Here is a 22,891-nt window from a genome sequence, read left to right as displayed (position 1 = left end):
TTTCTTTTCATTCTTTTTTCTTTATTCTGTTCCATGGCAGTGAATTCCACCATTCTGTCTTCCAGGTCACTTATCCGTTCTTCTGCCTCAGTTATTCTGCTATTGATTCCTTCTAGTGTAGTTTTCATTTCAGTTATTGTATTGTTCATCTCTGTTTATTTGTTCTTTAATTCTTCTAGGTCTTTGTTAAACATTTCTTGCATCTTCTCTATCTTTGCCTCCATTCTTTCTCCTAGGTCCTGGATCATCTTCACTATCATTATTCTGAATTCTTTTTCTGGAAGGTTGCCTATCTCCACTTCATTTAGTTGTTTTTCTGGGGTTTTATCTTGTTCCTTCATCTGGTATATAGCCCTCTGCCTTTTCATCTTGTCTATCTTTCTGTGAATGTCTCAAATTTATTCTTTTAACCACTTTTAATTGTACCGCTTTGTGGCATTAAGTACATTCACATTGTTGTGCAACCATCACCACCAACCATCTCGAGAAATTTTTCATCATCCCAAATGGAAACTCTGCACCCATTAAACAATAACTCCCCATTCCTGCCTCCTCCCAGACCTGGTAACCACCATTCTATCAATACTTTCTATCTCTATGAATTTGACTACTCTAGGTATCTCATATAAGCAGGACCATACAATACTTGTCCTTTTGTGACTGGCTAACTTCACTCAACATAATGGCTTCAAGTTTTATCCATGTTGTAGCCCGTGTCAGAATTTCATTCCTTTTTAAGGCTGAATGATATACCATTGTATTTATGTGCCATGTTTTGTTTCGATAAACAAACATCAGATGATGGACACTGAGGTTGTTTCCACCTTTTGGCTGTTATAATGCTGCTATAAACATTTGTGTACAAAAATCTCTTGATTGAAAGTTCCTGCTTTCAATTATTTTGTGTGATAAAATATATCACAGTATATTTTAGCGGACAGCATTGTACTAGTAATTTCCATAGCAGCACTATTTGAAATATCCCCAAACTAGGAACTACCTAAATGCCCATCAATGGTAGAATGGATAAATAAATTGTGGTATATTCACAAGGAGCACTAAAATGAGAAGGAATGAACAGCTACATGCAGCAGCATGGATGAAGCTCAGAAAGAAGCCACACACTAAAAATAGTACATATGGTATGATTCCATTTATACAAATTTCAAAAGAGGCAAAACCAATCTGTGATGTTGGAAGTCAGGATGATGGCTACTTTCTGTGGGCTATTCTTCAGTTGGTCCGGCACTGGTTTCAAGAGTGTGATCACTCTACGAAAATTCACAAAGCTAAACACTTAGGATTTGTGCTCAGCTTTGTATAGATGTTAAACCATAAGAAGTTCCCCTGAAATGCATACACCCTTTGATCCAGCAATTCCACTTCTGGGTAAATACCCCAAAGAATTGAAAGCAGGGTCTTGAACAGATATTTGTACACCCACATTCATAGCAACATTATTCACAGTAGTCAAAAGATGGAAACAAACCAAGTGTCCAAGGATGTATGAATGGATACACAAAATGTTGTATATACATAGAACGGAATATTATTTAGCCCTAAAAAGGAAGGAAGTTCTGACACATGCTACGACGTGGATAAACGTTGAGGACATTATGTTAAGTGAAGTAAGCCAGTCGCAAAAGGACAAATACTCTATGATTCACTTAAAAGAGGTACCTAGAGGAGTCAAATTCATAGAGACAGAAAGCAGAAGTGTGGTTGCCAGGGGCTGGGAGGAGGGGGGGATGGAGAGTTGCTGATTAATGGGGACAGGTTTCAGTTCTGGATGATGGAAAGCATTCGGAGATGGGTGGTGGTGATGTTTGTACAACCACGTGGATATACCACTGAACCGTACACTTAAAAATGGCTAAAAAGGTAAAGTTGATATTATGTACATTTTACCACAACTTAAAAATTTAAAAAGTGAGGTGTCTATAAGGAAAGGTGAGAAAGAATATTCAAGACATAATGGGTAATAAAAACCAAGGGGAGAACAGGGTAGAAGTGATGTTCCCGTATGTTTAAATATATCAAAATGTTAAGCAGAGGATACAGAGATAGGAAAGAAGTGACACGTACAAAGGACTTACAAGGAAGTGGACCAGGAGCCAGCCCCGGCCTCGTGTCTTCAGCCACTATGGACTCAGAGAAGATGAAGGGAGCGGGGGTGGAGGTGGTGCTTGCTGAGTCGCTGTGTAGGAGGGGTTGCAGCTACCAGCCGAGGGGCTCTGACCTGCGACAGTGAAACAGAGGTGGCACTTCTGGCGAGGGGACCTGGGAGGGTTTCTAGATCAAATGGGGGCTCTGTGTGTGTATGGGGGGGGGGTGGGGTTGGCTGGCAGGGGGTGATCTTGGGTCCTGTCCTGTAGGGCTTCCCAGAGGGGCAAGAGGCTGGCACTGAATGCTGGATTCCCAGGGCTGAGCAAGGAGCGACAGGGACCCTCAGGAGGAGAGGGGCAGCCCCGCAGAGATGACTGTCTCCATGGAGCCCACAACAGTGCTGCCATCTCCACCGAGTCCCCTTGCCCCTCCTGTGGGGGAGGGGAGGAGAAAGGGAGAAAGACCTACACCCCTACCCCGCCTCACCTTCTGTCCGTCTTCCCCACTGTCGGGAAAAACGAGGGGAGAAGGTCTAAAACCAAATCAAGTTAGTAGTTGCCTTGAGTATCTTGACTGGACATTTAAAATTTGAGTGGAGACCATGTTTGTGACCTAAAGCAGTAGATGACAGACAGTAGACCTGTCTGTCATCTAAAAGCTGGCTGAGACAACGTGGCTCCACTGCACGTGCCCTCCCGTTCTCCTGAGGCTGGCAGAGGAAGCAGAGAGAAACAGAGACAGGCACGGAGAGAAGCTGCAGGGCTTCTAGAAGCCGCATCCAGAACTAGCACAAGGTTGCTTCCACCACATTCTATGGACTAGAGAGAGACCCAAGGCCAAACCTTATTTGAGGGAAACAGAATCCACCTCTTGAACGGGGGAGCCAGGACGAAGTCGCATTGCAAATGTAACAGGGAAGAGCTAAATCAGACTCCCCATTGGATCTGTTTCTTTGACTCTGACCTTTGCTTTACATTGCTTTTGTTATTATAATCATACATAATGGCCTGCCTCAGGGAACCCTGTGCACCTGTGAATGGCTGCAAGAAAAAAGAAACTAACACATCCCCTCACCTCGGCTGGTCATTTCGGGGGAAGTTTTGCAAGACTGATGGCCCTTTTACTTTACTTCCTCACCACCTCTCCCTCTCTGATTCTGTAAAAGAAACTGGCCTCCAGACCCAGATAAGATGGTTTATCAAAGACACTAGTCTGCCATCTTCTTGGTCTGCCGGCTTTCCGAATAAAGTCGTATTCCCTGACTCGACACCTTGTTTCTGATTCATTGGCCTGCCGTGAGGCGAGCAGAGTGAGCTTGGACTCGGTGACACAAAGAGGCATGGAAAGTCTACCAAAAAGGCCTTGCTTCCCTTGCAAGAGAGGCTGGGAGATGTAGACCAGCTCTGTGTCCAGGAAGAGGAGGAAACAGTTCAGAGAAGAGCTTGCAGGCCACTGCCACACTCACCCACTCCCTGCTGATGCAGGTTAAGCCTCCAGCAGGGAGGCTTAGTGAAGGTAGGGACCTAGGGGAGAGGGGTCCCGATTCCCCAACGGTGTGCCCACTCACCTTTGCTCTCAGGACCTCCATTTTCTCATCTGTAAAATGGGGATAATAATCATCATCATCTCCCACTGATATGGTGGTCATGAAGGCTCTCTGATTCATGAAAGCCTCAGACTTGGCAGAGAAGTGGATGACACTGTCCCTGCCCTCAAAGAGGATAAATAAGAAGAGGAGACAAGAATTCAAAATGTGTCCAGACCTGGGGAAATTGTAGGGGTCCTGTGAACACGGGAGAGACAGAGAGCAGAGGGGCTGCTGCAGGAGAGGGCCCTGTGGCCGAACCTTGAGAGATGATGAACAGGCTCGGAATAGACCCAGGGCACAGGGTACCAAGTGGCAGGGAGGAGAACCAGCCCGTGCAAAGGTGTGGAGGTTGAAACGCATGTGGTTTATTGAAGGGTCCCGCACCCCTGCATTTAAAGCAGAAATTCCCAAAGGGTGATATGTTGACTGGGCTGGGAGCTGACACACACTTACATGCTTGTTTTTTGGCAGGATGAGTTTTAAAAAGGAGAAAAAAAAAAAAAAAAAGAAATGAGAGATTGAAAACAGATTATTGGGGAGAAAAGTATTTCAGGCTCGAGACAACTGTCTCTACAGCCTCTGGCTCCCATCCCACCCATTCCCTGCCCCTGACGCAAGGTTGGCAGGAAGAAGGTGTTTCTCATGGGATTGTTGAACTTGAGGGTCAAACTCTTCCTGAGGCTTAAATATCCCCACAGGCTGACAGCATGCCTGAGGCCATGGTAAATGCTTTCCATGCTTCTTGAATTCTCCCCTTGAGGTTCTGTTATTGCCCCATTTCCCAGATGAGTAAATTGAGGCTCAGAGAGGTTGGCTGGCTTACCCACAGCCACACAGCCAGTCAAGGGTGAATCTGACTGATTCCATTGCCTTATCCTGGGCCTGCGGTGCAGACAGAGGAGGGAGAGGTTTACGACAGCAAGGAAGAAGGTTCCAGGGGCTACAGGGTTTGGTGCGAGAGGCAGTAATGGAGCAGTGGTTAAGTGCTTGACTCAGTAGTCAGATTTGAGGGTTCTTTCTTACAGCAGCATGACCTAGACTATCTGACTGATACAAATCATGGTAAACTAAGTGACATGTCCTTCAAAATGTTAGGACTTACCATCTTCCTCTTAGAAGCAGCAAATTTTTTTTTATTTTAAAATTTCGGCACAATATGTATAACATAAATTTGCCATCTTGACCATTTTTAAGTGTACAGTTTAGTGGCATTAAGTACATTCACATTGTTGTGCTACCGTCACCACCATCCATCTCTGTAACTTTCGTCTTGTGAAACTGAAACTCTGTACCCATTAAACACTAACTCCCCATCCCCCTTCCCCCGGCCCCTGGCAACCACCTTGCTACCTTCTGTCTCTATGAATTTGACTGCTCTAGGGACCTCATATGAGTGGAATCATACAATATTGGTCCTTCTGTGACTGGCTTATTTTGCGCAGCATAATGTCCTATACTCTTTTCCTTGCTGTAGCCTGTGTTAGAATGTCCTTTTTAAAGGCTGAATGATATTCTATTGCATGTATAAACCACATTTTGCTGATCCATTCATCTGTCGATAGATGCTTAAGTTTGCTCACACCTTTTGGCTGTTGTGAATGGTTCTGCTGTGAACATGGCTGCACAAAGGTCAGGGGCGGCATTTTTAAAGAAAGTTGTTTGAAAGGGAAACAGCACTGACGAAGAAGCCAGGAGACGGGATGCCAGACTCAACCACTAACTTGCTGTGTAGCTCTGGGCGCCTCGCTTTCTGCCCCTGATCCTCACTTTCACTGCCTACATCACAGCAGCGTGCTGAGACAAACTGAGACCCAGGAGTATCAGCAAAGAAAAGCCATGAGCGACTGTTATTGTTATTACACAGTGGGTTGAGGTCACTGATTTCCCAAAGGCATGAGTCATGAATGGTGGAATTCCAGGCATCAGGAGAGGCAGTTCTGGAAGGCAGAGCCCAGATTCCACACAGAGCAGTGACCCTGAGCCTGACCCCGAGAGGGAGCCACACCCTCCCTCCTTGGCCACTGGCTGTTGTGAGGAAGGAGTCAGTGAATGTCATAGGCCGATGGGTCCTTAGGGTAGAGCCTGCATGCATTTGCCTAAGGTCACACAGCCAGAGAGCAGTGGAAGCTGAACTGGAACTCAGAATTCCAGACTCCCAGCCCCTCACCATGCTGCCTCCCTCGTGGCTCTAATTCTCAGAAGAGGGTAGCAGAAGTGAGATCTGGAAGAGCCATCTGAGGCAGGGGGCATCGGGGGACTCAGAGGGCCTCAAGGTGAGGGTGGAACTTTCCTCTTATGTATCTCATGGAGACTGAGCTAAGAACCTTTCGATTTATAGCCCTCTCCGTACTTTCCAAAATCTTGAGACCAGAGGCGATAATAATAATTGCTATTTTTAACTGAGCCCTTCCAAGTCCCTGGCATAGAGCTGAGCACTTTATATCCTTGGTCCCATTTTATCCCTCCTCTGAGGTAGGAGCCAGTGTTAACCCACTCGAATGCCCCCAAGCCTTAGATCAGTGACATCTTCAAGGTCACAAAATGAGAGGAGGTCAGAGCTGGGATTCGAACACAGGGCTGGGTGCCTGTGGAGTCTGGCTACTGAAGCCCAACGATCGACTGCCTCCGTTGAGCTCTGTACAATCTGTGTGATGGAAGTGGTGGGGGCGGACTGTGCTCGTCGTCCAGGTGAAGACACTGAAGCTTGGCAAGCTGAGATTGGTGACATCCTGGCAAGAGGACGAGTCAGGGCTAGGACCAACCCTGCCAGGGCTGCTTCCATCCAGTACATCTGCTCCGGGGAAGAGAAAGCTCTTCTGGGAGTGCTGTGGCCCCTGTCAACCCTAGCCTTGGAGATGCAGGATGGGGAGGGGGCGGTGACAGAATCCGGAGGTGGACACCTCCCTCCAGCGAAGATGAGGGCAGCCAGCACTTAAGGAGCACTGACTGGCTTCAAGGTCTTCGGCTTAACACTTTATATCGGTGATTTCATTTCCTCTTCACCCATGTGGAAGGAGCTAATTTTATTCCCCCATTCTGCAGATGCAAACACTGAGGTTCAGAGAGGTGGGCTCACTTGTCCAGGGGACCAGCCCAGGAAGTTGTGGAATTGAAATGCCCAAGTTTGGTCTCTTATGACCATGCAAATTCCCCTCCCCAGGGAGAGGAGGGAGAAGCAGCCTGAACAACTCCACCCAGACCGCCAGGCCCAGCCCGCCAGGCCTCTTCGTGCCTGACACTCTGTAGGCTAAGAGTCCCCGAGCAAGGGGTTCTAAGAAACTCAAATTCCTCAGGCGGAGCCATCATATGTTATGAATCTACAGTTGCCCCATTCTCTGCCTGCCATCTGCAGGATGGTCCATGGGGTGTGGTCCAGAGAGATAAGCCAACAAGGGCCCTGGGGTGGCCAGAGGGGCTGGTGACCCCACTGAGAGCAGGTCTGACAGGCCAGCTCTGGCTATTTGCAGAAGCCCTCCCTTCCTTGTATGCAATCCTCTTAGCACCAGTGCATGAGGAAGGCGGCTCTCCCCCAAGCCCCATCTTCCTTCGATCTTAGATCCAGCTCAAGTCTAGAACCCATTGCTCACTCCCCTTCCTGCTTCCATCTTTCTCTCTAGAGCCTTGTCTTTGTTCAGAAGTGGGCAGTGTGCTCTAGAAGAAATCTCTTTCCCAGCCCCAGGAGCTAAGCCTTCAAGGTTCCGCAGTCCCCAGGTTTTAGGAATGGGTATGTGTATTGGCTGGTTAGGTCACGCTAGCTGTTGTAATAAATAACCTGTAATAAGCTTTCAGTGGCTTTACGTCACCAGTCTTTGGTTTTTCCTCACATCACTGCACAAGAAGTCTTGGCAGGAGGGCTCTGCTCTGGGTAGCCATTTAAGGACTGAGACTCTTCCTGTCTTGTGACTCTGCTTTCCTTGTCCTCAGAGTCCTTTTCAAAACAGAAAGATGAGGAAGGAAAGCAAAGATTGTGGGGAGGAGGTTTCTATAAGCCAGACCTGAAAACGGTGCAGTTATTTTTACTCACATCCCATTGGCCAGAACTCAGTCACATGACCACATCTAACCACACGGGGCTGCGAAATGTGGTCCAACTGTGTGCCCAGAAAGAATATGGTGATTGGTGCGCACTAGCAGACTTCCACAAGAATGTAACCCAGTTTTGGCCAAGGAGAAATAAAATCTGCTGGGGGCGTTTCTGAGAAGAGATTGCTTCAATTATAAAAAGCTGTGGGGAGGGCTTCCCTGGTGGCGCAGTGGTTGAGAATCTGCCTGCCAAAGCAGGGGACACGGGTTCGAGCCCTGGTCTGGGAAGATCCCACATGCCGCGGAGCAACTGGGCCCGTGAGCCACAGCTATTGAGCCTGCGCGTCTGGAGCCTGTGCTCCGCAACAAGAGAGGCCGCAACAGTGAGAGGCCCGCGCACCGCGATGAAGAATGGCCCCCGCTTGCCGCAACTAGAGAAAGCCCTCGCACAGAAACGAAGACCCAACACAGCCATAAATAAATAAATAAATAAATAAATAAATTAAAAAAAGCTGTGGGGAGAAGGTCCCCTATTCTTCCCCCATAAGTAGCTGTGTGAGGATATGATGTCTGAAACCTTGGCAGCCATGTTGAGACCATGCAGGGCCAAGGCTGAGGGCTGAAGCCACCACACTGAGGATGCTGGAGCTATAATATGGGTCCTGGCTGACATCATTGAGCCCTTGCATCAACCAGTCGGGAACCATGCAACCTCCAGGTGTTCTGAGCACAAAAGTCCATCTTAAGTCAGGAATATCAAGGTGTTCTGTTACTTGCAGCCTGAAACCTCCTAAGTGACTCGCACCAGCACCATGACCTTGGACAAGTCACTCAACCTCTCTGTGCCACAGTTTCTCCATTACTAACATTGGGAGCTTATAAATATTCTACCTAATAAGTAGAGGACTAAATGTGCAACCCAGATAAAGAGCTTAGCACATTATCAGTAAATATGAACTTAAAAATTCCTGATCAGACCCTGTGGGGTGTGAATAATATTAACTCCACCTGACAGATGGGGAATCTGAGGTTCAAGGAAGTGAAGCCCCAGGACATACAAATAATAAGAGGCCTGGATTTGAACCCAGGTCAAGCTGAGTACCTACTGTGTACCAGACATTGTGTCAGGTGTTTAGATACATTATCCCATTGGATTCACAAAGCAGTCCTGCCTAGGAGGTACTATTATTGTTGCTGTTGTTATTATCCTTATGGGATAGATGGGAAAACCATGGCTCAGAGAGGTGATGAGACTTGCCTACCGGTAGCATCAAAATGTCAGCATTTGAACCTAGGTCTGAGTCCAAGCCTTTATTCTTTCTACTATTTATAAGCCTCCTTAATAGAGATCCACAGACCATTATGGTAGTGTTTCAGGCATCAGAGGAATCATTGATTTGGCTCTCAGGGCTGTTCAGGGTTTCATGAAATATTCAATGACTTCAGGCTGGCTGCTACTTCAGCCTGTCTCCAAGGCTGTGCTGGTGATGGCCTCACCCTTACTCTCCCAGTAAAATAACAGGGACTTGGACTGGAAGGTCTCGAGAGAAAGACTTTTTGGCTCACTTTATAAAGCAGAACGTTTGAATGTTTTGAGCTGATCCATAACGGAGTAGGCTGCCTTGGGATGTGATGAGCTTCCTGGCCCTGAGAGGGTACAAGCGAAGGCTGGCAGCTACCTGTGAAGGTGAGAGAGGCAACTCCCGCACGAGAAGTGATATTGGATTCAAAGACCTTTCAGTTTTGAAAGTCAGTGATGGTAAGATTCTCAGATCCCATTTCCTTAGATTGCAATCTAAGACTGCACGATACTCAAAATCTAGGAATTTAAGACTGCCTGCGTTTTTTCCCTTTTGTGTTTTCTAGTCCTGACTCAGGCAGGTAGACCGTGGAGCGTCCACTGACTCGGGGAGTGGACATTTCAGTAAAAGCAGAGAGCAAGTTTTTAGGTTTCAAAAGTACCCCGTTCTCCCCAAAAAGACCATTCCCGAAGGGACCTGAGGCACAGTGAAACCTCGTGAATCAGAGAAAGGTGGGATTTGATGCCTTTCTGTCCCTCTGCTCTACAATATTTGGGGGTGGTGGCTATTCCATCAGCCTGGATTTTGGAGGGAGGAGGCACAGCGTGGGGCTGTAGCAGACACGCAGCATGAGTGGCTAAGGAGCAAGACTGGAGGTGGTTTTCACTGCACCCTAACCTGGCGGACCCTGACTGATGCACAGCCCTCCCCTCCCCTCTCTCCTTTTTTCCAAATAAAAAATCAGGAAGAGAGCCAGACAAAAAGCTATGAGTGAGCATGTTTTGAATCTCGTGGGTCAGCGTGACCCCAGAGAGCTTTGAAGAGTCCAAAAGTAGAGAGTGGGGAAGGGCTTGAATGGTGAAATGGTCATGTGGTGTGTTGAAGCCAAAAAGGGCCTGAAACAACCTCTCAGCAAGATGCAATCACAGGGGAAGTGTGTGTGTGGGCACGCAAATGATGGAATGGGCGGAGTAAACCAAATTGATTGAGACTAATTTTCTGTCCACATAGGAAATAGGGTATGGTCATAAAAATTTAGATTAACTTTCCTGCTCATCGGAATTTTGAATTGAGACACAATTCTAAAATTTCACCATCCCAAGAGTCTTGGATTCTGGGCTTTTACCGTGATTCTTTCACTGGGTAGAAGCTGGACGGGGACACTGGGAGGACCCAGGTCTGGAAACCAGGAGAACTGAGCTCTACTCTCAGATGTCACCTTCCCAGGGAGGCCTTCCCTGACCATGTGGTTTAAAATGGAACCCCCGGCCCCTGCGAATGCCTGATTCTTCTTCTTTCTTTTTCTCCAAATTACTAACTGATGCAGCCTATTATACTTATTTATTTATTGTCTATTTCCCCCACTTGATTTTAAGTTTCAAAAGGGCAATGATTTCTCCCTCCCTCCTCCCTCTCTTGTTTCTTTCTACCATTCATTCTATCTTACTTCTTTTTCTTCTTTCCTTTCTTTCCTTGTATTTATAAAAAAAACTTCAAACATTCACAAAAGCATAGAATACAGATGATGAACACCCTTTTGCCATTTGCCCATCACCTAGATTTAACAACTGTTAACATTTTATCATATTTGCTTTATTTTTTTGGTGCCAGCATTTTCTAAAGAAAATAATATTCGTCATGCTACTTCCTCTTTAAAAACTTGAAGGTAGGGAGTTTTGTCTCTTTTACTTGTTGCCATATTACTCACTGCCCGGAAGCTGGTAGATCTCCAGTAAACAGTTGTTGAATGAATGAATCGCATTTAATCCTCATACCAACCCTACGCAGTAGGTATTATTATTATCCCCATTTTACAGCAGAGGAAACTGAGGCACAGAGAGGTAAAGTAACTTGCCTAAGGCCACACAGCTAGGAGGGAGTGAAAGGAAATTTGAGCTCAGACAGGCTGAGTCCAGAGTCCACACAGTCTTATCTCTCTAGGGGCTGCTTCAAATGGGATGTTCATTCATCCTCTCTGTCCACCTGTCCCATCCAGACACCATCCACAGATGAAACCCAGAGGGGTTCACAGGCCAGCCAGAAGCAGGGCAGCCCCACTGGGAACCCAGGTGGTCTCCATAAAGGCTGGGGCCCTCTCTCCCTCCCTGGGGAGGAGATAGAAGGCTTCTTCCCAGACAAATGACCTTTGGGGTTTGTTATGAATAGAGATTCCTTCTGGGGAACGTGATGGCTGATGCCGGGAGCCTGGGTCCCCCGTCTTAACCCCTAGGAATGTGTAGAGAAATAGCCAAGCCTCCGCCCTGCAGGCCAGCGTTCCCAGCGGCCCTGGCCAGCCAGAGGAGGCCGGTTCTAGGCTTCTCTTCAGGTTGCTGGGCCTTCTGGGGAGATGGACTGAGTCCCTCCATCCTAGGCTGGGAGGCAGCTCCTCAGGGTAAATGGAGCCCTAGACTTCAAAAGCAAAGAGACCGGGGTCTGCCTCTTCCTCCCCCGTTGTGTGACATTGGACAGGTGCCCAATCTGGGGAAACCTCAGTTTTCACATCTATCAAATGGGGATAACTACTATCCCAACCTCGCACAGATCCGGGGCTAGGGTGAGGCAAGCCAGGTGCCCAGAGCATAGCATTTAAGGAGGTGCTGGCTCTCAGGTGCTGACCCTGCACTTGCAGTAGCCTGAGGGTGAGAGCCTCGTTAAAGTACACACACACCAAGATGATCTAATCCCACAACTCACGTGATGGAGCAAATAGATGGCTCCAGGCAGGGGCCCCAAAGGCCACTGGGGGAGACCGACCCCCCTGAGCTAAGTCAGGTCCCTGGTACCTGGGACAGAGGGATGTCCCAGATGCCCTCTGGGCATTATCAAGCCACAACAGGCGGTTTCTGAGTTCTTCCCAGGCCAGAGAGTGGCTTCTGCCTCCAGGCTGTGATAATAATGACATTGATCTCATATTTATCCAGCATTCACTCTGGACCAGTGCTGTGCTACTTGCCTCACGTTGAGATCTCGGTCAATCCTCACAACAGCCCTCTCAGGTATTATTGTCTGTATGTTATGAATGAGGAAGACCTCAAGGCACCAAGTCAGGTAGGTCCAAGTATATGGTAGGTCCAAGATCTGAACACTTATTTGTCTGCATCCTAGGTGGGCTGGGTGCTGAGGCTTGGCTGCTAAGGGTCTTGTGGGCACTTGACCCCAATCACCTTTATCTTCTGTGCCTCCTCCCTCTGCTAGCAGCCATTGTGGCCAAAATGGGATTAACCCAAAAGGACGTCATTGCAGGGGCTGGATGGGTGGGGAGGAAGGCATGCTTCTGGGCTCCAAGGACCCTAAGCCTGGTTGCTCTATGCCCAGGCCCTGGGCCCCCAAGGCACGCACACACTGCTCTGGATGAGGTGGAACACAGGGTAGGTAAGTTTCAACGTGGGGGAGACAGCTCAGGAACGATGCTGAGTTTTATTTGTACAAATTCATTTTCTCCCTGCCTCTGACCCCCTTCCTTGGTAATTCATCTTCCATCCTGGCCACCAGAGTGCTTGTGCATCTGGCCTTGTACAAGCTTTGCTCAGGATGTTTTGGGAACTCCCTCGCCACAGGATCATCTAAATATTTTCCTGGCATTCAAGGCTATTTGCGGAGACTAGTGCAGAGGGCTGGTCCTGCCTTTTTGCCTTTCCACAGGTGGGTTCCTCTGTCTAGAATGTCCTCCTTCCACCAAGATCCTTCTGGATCTTCTCGGGCAGGAATGAGGTGTGTAAATGGCACAACTCTGAACTCCCAGGCCTGAGGGGGACTGTGCAATTTGATGCCACGCTGGCATCTGGGGAAGACAAGAGGTAGCTTAGTGTTTTAAAAGGCAGGTTTTGGGCTTGCCTAGTGGTGTAGTGGTTAAGAATCCGCCTGCCAATGCAGGGGACAAGGGTTCGAGCCCTGGTCCCAGAAGATCCCACATGCGGTGGAGCAACTAAGCCCGTGCACCACAACTACTGAGCCTGCGCTCTAGAGCTCACGAGCCACAACTACTGAAGCCTGTGTGCCTAGAATCTGTGCTCCGCAACAAGAGAAGCCACCACAGTGACAGGCTTGCACACCGCAACGAAGAGTAGCCCCCGCTCACCGCAACGAAGACCCAATGCAGCCAAAAATAAATTAATTTAAAAAAAATTAAAAGGCAGGTTTTGAACTTAGACGTGAGTTCAGTCCCAGCTCTGCCACCTACCAGCTGGGCTTCATTTTGCTTCTCTGAACACAGAAAGAATGATCCGACTTTCTCCACTGGGGCACTGAGGGACAGGAAGGGGGCCGTGCACGTAATGCTCTGGGCTCAGTGCCAGTACCACGGTCAGGGCTCAAAAAGCATCAGGTGTTCACCCACGCATTCCACATCAGGCTTAAGTACCCACCTGGTGCCAGTCTCTGTGCTGGTCACTGGGATAGAGCCGTGAATGGACTCATGTGGCCCCAGTTCTTAAAAACAGAGGCTGGGGAGGCAGATATTCACCATTAGTTACCATCGTGACTGTCATCAGGGAAATCACCCCCCTCCCAACCTCCTAATCCTCCAACCTCCATCCCTCACCTTGACCTTGAAGCACCCTGGGCAGGATCTAAATCTGATGTACCTCCATAACTTTAGCTCCTCAGTCATGGCCTGGAGGTTCAACAAATAATATTTAAATTGAAACGATTTCTGTAGCAAACACTTATGGCACTGAGTGTGTGATAGCCACTGCTCTAAGCACTTTACAAATATGAAATCATGTCATTATCCTTGGAAAGTATATACTATTATCACATCCCCATTTTACAGATAGGCAAACTGAGGCTCAGAAAAGTTCAGCAAACTACCCTGAGTTATATAGCCAGAGAGGGGTGCAGCCAGGATTTGAACCCAGGCAGCCCAGCTCCAGAGGCCACTTGCCCCACACCTCTCCCGAGTTGATGCCGCTTTCCAGCAGGGTCCAGAAAGGGCGTGATCTGAAGACCTTGCCCGTCTCCACCACTTACTGACTGCCGGGCTTCTCAACTTTCCACTCCCCAGGTGGGCTGTGGAGGAAAACAAGGCCTCAGCTGCAGCCTTTGATGTCTCCTGCCAAGCTGGCACTCTGAGGCCTGGGGGTGACTCAGGGGATCCCAGGCCAGCAGCTAGGCCGGCCTCAGGGCCAGCGTTTCCGTAAACACCCCAGTGAGCCAAACCCGCATGGTCAGTCCACGGGCTGCTGGCTTCGAGGGCTGAGGCCTGGCTGGCCCTGCACGATTTCCTGCCACATGGCCACTTCCACCCCCTCTGCCTGGCTGGGCTTCCAGTAATGAAGTGTTTTGTTCGGGGGCTGGTGGCGCTGATGGGATGGAGTATCAGGGCCTCTCTGTCCCACTTGCACCCACTTAGGTTCTTGGGAGCTGGTGAGACGCCCCTCACCATAGCCTGGGCAGCTCATATGCCCACCTGGTTGTCAGAGGAGGAATTGGCCTCTAAGGGGACAGGTCTTGGGCTCTGAGACAAGAGGGAGGGTGTAGCTGGAACCAACCCTGTTGGTCCTTTCTGAGGGGTTGGGAGGTTAGGGAAACAACTTCTCCTGGAGACCCAGCCAGGCAGCTTGGAGATGGAAGGGAAAGTCTCAACTGTGGCCACTGCCTCTCCCCACCGAGACAGTGGCTACAAGGAAGGGGCCGTGGGTGAAGACTGAAGGACCATCAGTCCCAGTGAGTGTGCCACCCCTGAAGGCAATGCTACCCCAGCCCTTCAATTCTCACAGCATCCCTGCTTGGAAACAGAGGCCCAGAGAGGTGAAGTGACTCACCCAAAGTCACACAGCAAGCGACAGAGCCAGGATGTGACTGAGTTTCTCCCTTCCCTCTGAACCACTTCTAGCTCACTGCCTGAATCCCAGACAGTAGGGACCGGAAGATGCTTCCAAGCCATCTTTCAAGAGGCGGCACAGCACAGTGGATAAGAGCCAGGACTCAGGGGCCAGCTACCTGGGTTCAGATCCCAGCTCTGCCTCCTACCTGTTATGTGAACGTGGGCAAGCTATTTAACTTCTTGGTGCCTCAGTTTCCCCATCTGTGAAACGAGGATAATAATGATGCATCCTTTAGAGGGTTGCTGTGAGGATTAAATTCATGCCTGGTACACAGTAAGCCTTCCATCAATGCTAGTTGTTTCTAATCTCTCACCGGCCTTCCCACTGTAGAGCTGCGGAGACACAGGCCCAGAGATGAAGGCAAAACCTGCTGGGGTCTCGTCTGGGGCAGAGCTAGCCCACGTTCCCTGTGGTGCCACCGAGAAGCTGTGATGTTTGCGCTGAGGTGCTTGTTCTCGTCCCCGTTGTCCAGCGCTGGGGAAGCGCGGTCAGAGCCCGGGGAGGAGAGGAGCAAGGCAACATGATGCGTGACCCCAGCGTCAGCCCCTTCCCCCTCTGGGTCCCAATCTCCCCTCCTGAGGATGTTTGGACCCTTGAACTCAGAGGGGCTCCTTGGTTAGGGCCTCAGGGGCTGCCGAGGAGTGGGAGAGGGTCCAGAGCCCCAGACAAGGGCTCCCACCCTCTGATTTATCCCAAACAACTTTCTTTGGGCCTGTTTTAATTATTAGAGTTTCAAATGGGATTTTCTTCTGAACAAGGGTCTGCTGGCTTGAGAAGGGGGCTCTGGGCAGCGAGGAGCAGGGGATGGGGCCCCCTTCCCGCACCTGGGAACCCTGGGGCCCAAGCTGATGGTTGGTTGGTGACTCACCCCCTGCTCGGCACATCCTGTCATCCCAGGACGGGGAGCCCCACAGGGGCCACCCCTCACCAGGGCCCCCCTAACCAAGGCGCTCCCCCCTCGACATGCACAGGGGCTGGGAACAATTAACTTGCTCCTCAGGCCAGGCCAGATGTTCATGCAGTTACTGGTTTTGCTGACCGCATGTAACTCAAGGACGTCCTCAGAGCTGGAAGGGTCCCAAGAGGCCACAAAGGGCAACCCTGTCACAGGGTTGTCACAGCAGGGGGACCGAGGCCCAGAGAGGTGAGGTAACTTGCCTGAGGTCACTCAGGGGAGAGGGAGGAAGGAAGCTGGCATTCTGATGCCTGACCCAGAGCTTTTCTACACCTCCAGATGGTCCCTGGATACCCCAAGTTCTCGGCCCCTATTCCCACCCCAGTCACAAGTGTCCTCCCCAACCAACACAGGCCAGGCCTCTCCAGCCTCATCTCCCTCACCTCCCACCAGGCCTCCAGGCTTCATCCGGACTCAGCTACTCACAGCGCCCCAGACACCCCTGCTCTCACATTGCTTTCAGGCCTCTGTTCTCTCTGTCTCCCTGTGTTGCCTTTTTGCCTAGACTCCTACTCTTGCTTCAAGATTCATCTCGGATGTCACCTCCTCCAGTAAGACTTCCAAAGCCTCCTCTCCCACCTCCCAGGCTGGGTCCTCTTCTCATTGCCCTCAGTGCCTGGTACTCCCCACTTACTCTGCTGTCAGCATCTCTTTGCTTGTCTCTATCTTCCCCTCTAGTCTGTGAATTCATTGTGGGCAGAGACCTTGCTTTTTATTATTTATTTCATATTAGGGCATGGCCCACTACATTCAGTGTTTGTTGAATGAATGCATGGATGTATGAATGTACAGATGGATGGATGGATGGATGGATGGACAAATGGATGGATAGGTGGATAAACAGATGAATGGATGAATGGACAGGTAAACAAATGAATCAGTGGATGGGCAGATGGATTGATAGACAAATGGATGGATGGATGGATTAGACAGATAATGGCACCTGTAGGGGCTCAGACAGTGACAAGTAAGTTCCTGGAGACTGGATATCCTGAATGATGAAGGGGCTCTTGGATGGGGAAGCAGTAACCTAACCTGTTATCTGCCTCCTCCAAGGGATGTCTGGCCAAAAGCAAAGCCACTTCTGCCCTGGTGCCTGGTTCCTCCTGACCAACTAGTTCCAACACAGTGGGATCTCCTGAACTTTGGTAATTATTCAGACATCAGAGAATCTATAGGACCCACCTCTGCTTCTGACATTTCAGAACTCTGCATTCCTGAGGGCCCAGCCTGCATACTTCCATCCAGGTCAGAGCTGCCACTCCAGAAATGTTCCCAGGCATAGAAACAGAAATCCCTAGAGAAAGAGGCACTATAAAATATGGAATTCATCCCTCTCCCATTTTACAGATGAGGAAATTGAGGCCAAGAAAGGCCGAGGAACTTCCCCAAGAATGTACAGCAACAGGGCTGGGATTAAAGCGGAACTTCCCCAAGAATGTACAGCAACAGAGCTGGGATTAAAGCTTGGGTCCCCCAATTCACTCATTCATGTATTCATTTATGCAACAAATATAAATATCTAGCATCTAACATGTGCCAGGTTCAGTGCCTTTTCCCTGGCATTCGATGTCTGTAAATAAACCCTCATGCCAATTTGGAAAGCCCACGTCCCATCGTGACCTCCTCCGACTCCCCAGCTGGCTTATCTTTGCCTCACCAGCTGCATCCTCGGCATAGCTCCTGCCCCAACCCCTTCACCCAGCAAATGAGGACCACTTCCTTGCCAGGAACCCCAGCTCACGGTGGTGTATGCAGAGACAGTCACATGCGTGTGCTGAGAGCACACGTCCCACCCCTCCTCGGGGGGACCACATCAGTCCCTGCACGCAGAACCCCGCCAGCTCAGACTGAAGCCAAGTGTTAAATAGTTCAAGCCCCGCAGCTGTCCTGGGGATGCGGGAGGGGAAGCTCATCGTGACACCTGGGATCTCAGGGCCAGGAGCAGACCTCTGAACTCCTGCCCAGACTGAGGAATGTGTGGAAGAAGAGGCCATAGAGGGGCGCCTGGGGGGCTGGCTATTTACAGGACAGAGGAGCAGGCGGCAGCAGCAATTCTCCCATGAGCCCCTCCCAACATGCCCAGAGGCAGGGGCAGTGTGAGGGCCGCCAGTCTGGAAGAGATGGAGCCTCGCATTCCGGGGCAGGAACCCAGACTTGGGCAAGTCATGGCCATTGGCTGGACCCCCTCTCTGGACCTTCCTGATGGAGGTGACCTCGCTGAAGATGTGGAACGACTCAGTATTGCAAGGACAAAAATAAGCTTCAGCTGCACATAACAGAACACCTTCCGGGAGCGAATCAATGAACTAGAGAACAAAAGGAGAATATGGAAGAACAGTAGGACCCAAAGCTGCTTCTGGGATGAAATTAATATGAGACAGAGTCCTGATAAGATTGATCATGACAAAAGAGATAAGAGGCAAATAAATAAAGTAAAAATATAGAGTGAAAAAGGAGAATAATATTGACTTAAGGATTAAAAGTAACTTTAAAACTATTGTTATATAGTTATATAGCAGTTATATAGTCATGAATGTGAAAGCTTAGGGAAAATGGATACACTTCTAGAGAGTTATAAGATGCCAAAAGATTGGCCCAAGAAGAAAGACAGAATTTAAACAAGTCAATCAGTATTATAGAAACTGAATTGGTAGTCAGAGCCCTCATACTCTCCCAAATCAGACCCAGACATTTTTACAGGTGAATTCTGTTGAATTTTTAAGAAACAGTTAATGTCTAGCTTATACAAGTAGCTCCTCCACAAGCCCGCAAAAGCCAGCCGAGCTTACTTCATGAGACAAGCGTCATCTTGGTTGCCAAAACCAGATAAGACAATACAATAAAAGAAAATTGTAAGCCCATTTCACTTATGAATACAGGACGGAAAATACTAACTAAAATATTAGTGGACTAAATTCAGCAATGTGTTAAAATAATGATAATACCTCACCATCACGAAGAATTTATCCCAGAAATGCATCAACATCAGAAAATCCACCAGTGTGATTCACTGCATCATTTGATCAAGGAAAAGAAAATCCAATGATTATGTCAATTGATGCAGAAAAAGCTTTTGATAAGATCCTTAGGTATTTATGATTTTTTAAAAATCTTAGCAGACTGGGAACATATAAGAGAAGTTCCTTCCTTTGGTAGAGATATTAATATCAAAAACCTCCAGAAAATATGATCCCTAGTGGAGAAACTTCATGTGCATGTCAGGATCAGGAACAAGCCAAAAATGTGCATTATCACCGTTACTGCTTAACACAAAGTGCCAAAGTCAGGCTACAGCTAAAAGGAGAGAAAATAAGAGGTGTAGGATTGGAAGAGAAGAGATAAAACTGTTCATTGTAGACGGTGTGATCCTTTACCTTGAAAAACTAACTAAATAAGCTGACAACGTATCAGAACAAGTAAGAGAGTTTGGCAAGTTTGCTAGATGCATGATCAATAACAAAACTCAATTAACACTTTTACACCAGCAATACTCAAAACAATGGTGGCTTAAACAAGGGGGCATAAACATGCATATATTATTGAGTTGGCCAAAAATTACAGAAGATGTTACGGAAAATCCCGAACGAACTTTTTGGCCAACCCAATATATGCATACAGAATAACATATATAACATTATTATTATGTTAATATTCTAAGAGTATTCTTATATATAATACGTATGCTATTTTTTTAATCATGTGAATGGAATCTATAGGTGGAGTCCAGGGTGAGTATGGCACAGCTCTGATGTCATCAGAATCCAGGCTTTCTCTATTTCTCCTCTTCTTTTCTCTGCACCTAAGGTCCATCTTCAAGATACCCTCATGGTCCAAGATGGCTGTCAAGCTTCACCATCACATCTGACGACTGACTGGAGCAGGAGAAAGTGAGGAGTGGTGGTGCTGGGACAAAAGGGATGCCCTTCCCTTTCAGGAGCCTTCCCAGAATTTGCACACAGCACTTCTGCTTATATCTTACTGCTGGGACCTGGTCACATGGCCATGCCTAGCCGCAAAGCTGAGTGCACTGCCACCCCAAATAAAATCAGGGTTCAATTATGAAGGAAGGAGGGGAGAAAGGATATTGAAACGGGCATCCCTCGGCTCTGCCATAGATCTCAATTTCCAAAAAGGGGAAACAGAGGCCCAGAGAGATGAGGGCACTTACACACAGCCACGAAGCAAGTGTCAGAGCTGGGATTTTCAAGTGACTGATTCTTGATCTTCCCAGAGTACAGGGATCCCCTCTCACGCGGGTATGTCCAGCCACGGGAGCACTGACCCTGCTCACTCCCAGCCCTGTTTGGGTCAGGGTCTGTTTCGGGTTTCTCTGTCCCTACTACCTAGTGTAACAACAGTGAGGTCCCAGTGTTGGGCATTTATTCACATCCCTCCCTCCCCAACCTCTACAGCTTCTTGCACAGGACTTGGCATGTAGATGTGCAATGAACACGAAGGAGGAAGGCATGGAGGGAGCTGACAAGCTGTGAATGGGTGAAACTGGCTTCATCCTTGCAACTGCAGACATTTTTTCCTGCCTCCCATATGCTGTGCCCTGATCTAGATGTGTTTCCCGAGTTTCACTTTTCAGATGCATTTCCTAGACCCTAAAATGTTAGGCCTGACCCAGGTATGAAAGAGCAAGAAGGCTGCCTTGAAACAAACAAATGAACAAAAAATGCAGAAACCGAAGGCCAGAGAAGCAATGTCATATGACATGTCATATATCTCTCACTCGGATTCCTCTTCATGGACACACAGAGAAAGATCGGTTTCCCAGCCTCCCTTGCAGTCAAGTTTGGGGGTCATGCGACTAGTTCTGGCCAATAAAATATGAGCAGAAGAGATGGGCATCATCACTTCCAGTCTGAGGCAGTGAAGGGCCAGTGTGCCTTCGCAGCCACTCTTTTCTAAGGTGACCTCGGAGACCACTGGTCTAGACTGGTGATTCACAAACGGTTATGTGCATACATATCACCTGGGGGTCTCATTAAAATGCAGATCCTGATTCTGGGTGGGGGGGTCTGAAATTCTTCGCTTCAAACAAGCAACTGAATTATGCTGATGCATCAGGGCACACGTTTGAGTAGGGAAGGATGATTTGAGAAGATGCAGCTTAAAGATGGAGAAGACCTGCCCAGCTCCACTGGACCATATGCAACCAAAAATAAACCTTTGTTGGGTTAAGTCACTGAGATTTGGGAGTTTATTTGTGACCTCAGCATAGCTTAATGTACCCCAATTAATACACTGGGATAGGACATTGTCATTTAGCTAGTCAACCCATATTTATTGAGTTCCTACCATAATCTCATTTTGTGCCCTGGATGCCTCACTCTTAAGGAGGCACTCACTCTCCAGGTCCTACAAGTGCAAGGTCAGCAGCTGACAGTGAGAGCTCCTTAAAGTTTGTTCCCTTAGCACCTTTGTTTCTGCATCCAAGTCCCAGGGCTGTAAGTCACTGAGGGAGCCAGGATTTGAAGTGGGAACTTTTTGGCTTACGAGCCTGAAATTTGCTTCCAGTAGTGCAAAGAGCAACAGTGTTCATTCTAGGGTCTTACGGGGGGTGGGGGGGTGGGGCGGTGGGCGGGGGCCGCGCTGTAGCAGCAGCCAAAAGACTCATGAGTTCCCTGGACTATCTCATCCCTCTAGCACCAAACTTGGCAGTCTGAGGGCCTGAACCACAGTAATCAGTCAGCACAGTGGCAGCTCCTGCCGCGGACTTTGAATCCTTTGAACACGTACGGACGGTTCATCACTCACACTCATCACCCGACGCCCTGCTTGCCAACCCGCGGGCTTCCTGAACTGGCCAGGTCCCAGGGCCGCCCGCTGTCCACACTCACCCATCTTCAGTTATTTAGAGAGAACAAGTTCCAAGCAAAAACACATGCTCTGAATCCGAGGGGCCCCTCCCGGCAGGAGGCAACACTTCCACTGGCGTCTTGTTGCCTCGCTGGGAAGCGCTGTCCGAGTTTCCTTCTCTCCCCTTGGAAAGCACGCCCGGCCTCACCCCCTCACTGGTGGGGGAGGGACTCCTCCTCTGATACGATATCGCTGTGAGCAATGTGCCTCTCTCCACCTCCTCCTCGCCTCCTAGTTTCTCTGGTCTTCCTTCTTGTCTTAGAGGAAGAAGTGGTTCAAAACTGTTCCTCCCAGGAATATTAATCAGTGGTAACAGAGGTCAGAATAGTGAGTACCTTGGGAGGCAGAGAGTATAGTCTTGGAAGAGGCATGAGGAACTTTCTGGAAATGTATCTTGACCTGGGTGGTGGTTACAGGGGTGTGTACATATGTGAAGAGTTGTTGAGATGTACACTTAAGACTACTGCACTGTAGGCATTTCTGTTTGTGTTACCCCTCAGTTTAAAAAAATATGTGCCACAGAGACATCTCTGAGCAGTAGCAAAAATAAATAACCACAACATAGGTTTTGGAGTCATATGAACCTTCACTGAAAATCTGCCTCTGTTTTCTAGCTGTGTGACCTTAGGCAACTTATTTAACCTCTCTGAACTTCATTTCTTTTTTTTTTTTTTTTAAAGGTATGGACTGTGAAGATTAGAAACACCACTTTTTATAAAATGTACTTAGTACAGGACTAGCTCCCACTGGGTGCTCAATACACAGTCATTTTCATTGTTATTAAAACCAGTGACCCTAGCAAGGATAGGATGGGGGAGTGGTTTTCCCTGGGTACAGACAATAAAAGGGGTACATTGTCCATAGAGAATTTAAAGATAAAATTGATGATTAAAAAAGTCTGCTTTTTGTTATCACCATGCACTGGCAAATCTAAATAATGTCAGTTGGAAAATGCTGCATCCTGAAAATATCTTTTATTGGTGTACATTCTAAACAATTGTTGTGG

At 48.4% G+C, this 22,891-nt stretch overlaps 1 long non-coding RNA gene across 2 annotated transcripts; it reads left to right on the top strand.

Annotated features, from left to right (window-relative positions):
• Nucleotides 1-1,675: 1,675 nt before the first annotated feature.
• Nucleotides 1,676-21,574, top strand: LOC309645395. 2 transcript variants are annotated; one of them, XR_014254862.1, is made up of 3 exons: nt 1,676-5,967; nt 12,159-12,285; nt 19,825-21,574. It is a non-coding gene; the product is annotated as an uncharacterized lncRNA (long non-coding RNA). The 2 variants fall into 2 exon arrangements; XR_014254863.1 differs by having other exon boundaries at nt 1,676-12,285; nt 19,825-19,907; nt 20,433-21,574.
• Nucleotides 21,575-22,891: the final 1,317 nt, after the last annotated feature.

This window comes from Balaenoptera physalus, assembly GCF_965194825.1.
Source record: "Balaenoptera physalus genome assembly, chromosome: 16".
In the NCBI taxonomy this organism is placed as follows: Eukaryota; Metazoa; Chordata; class Mammalia; order Artiodactyla; family Balaenopteridae; genus Balaenoptera; species Balaenoptera physalus.
This window is presented reverse-complemented; position numbering and strand designations above follow the sequence as displayed.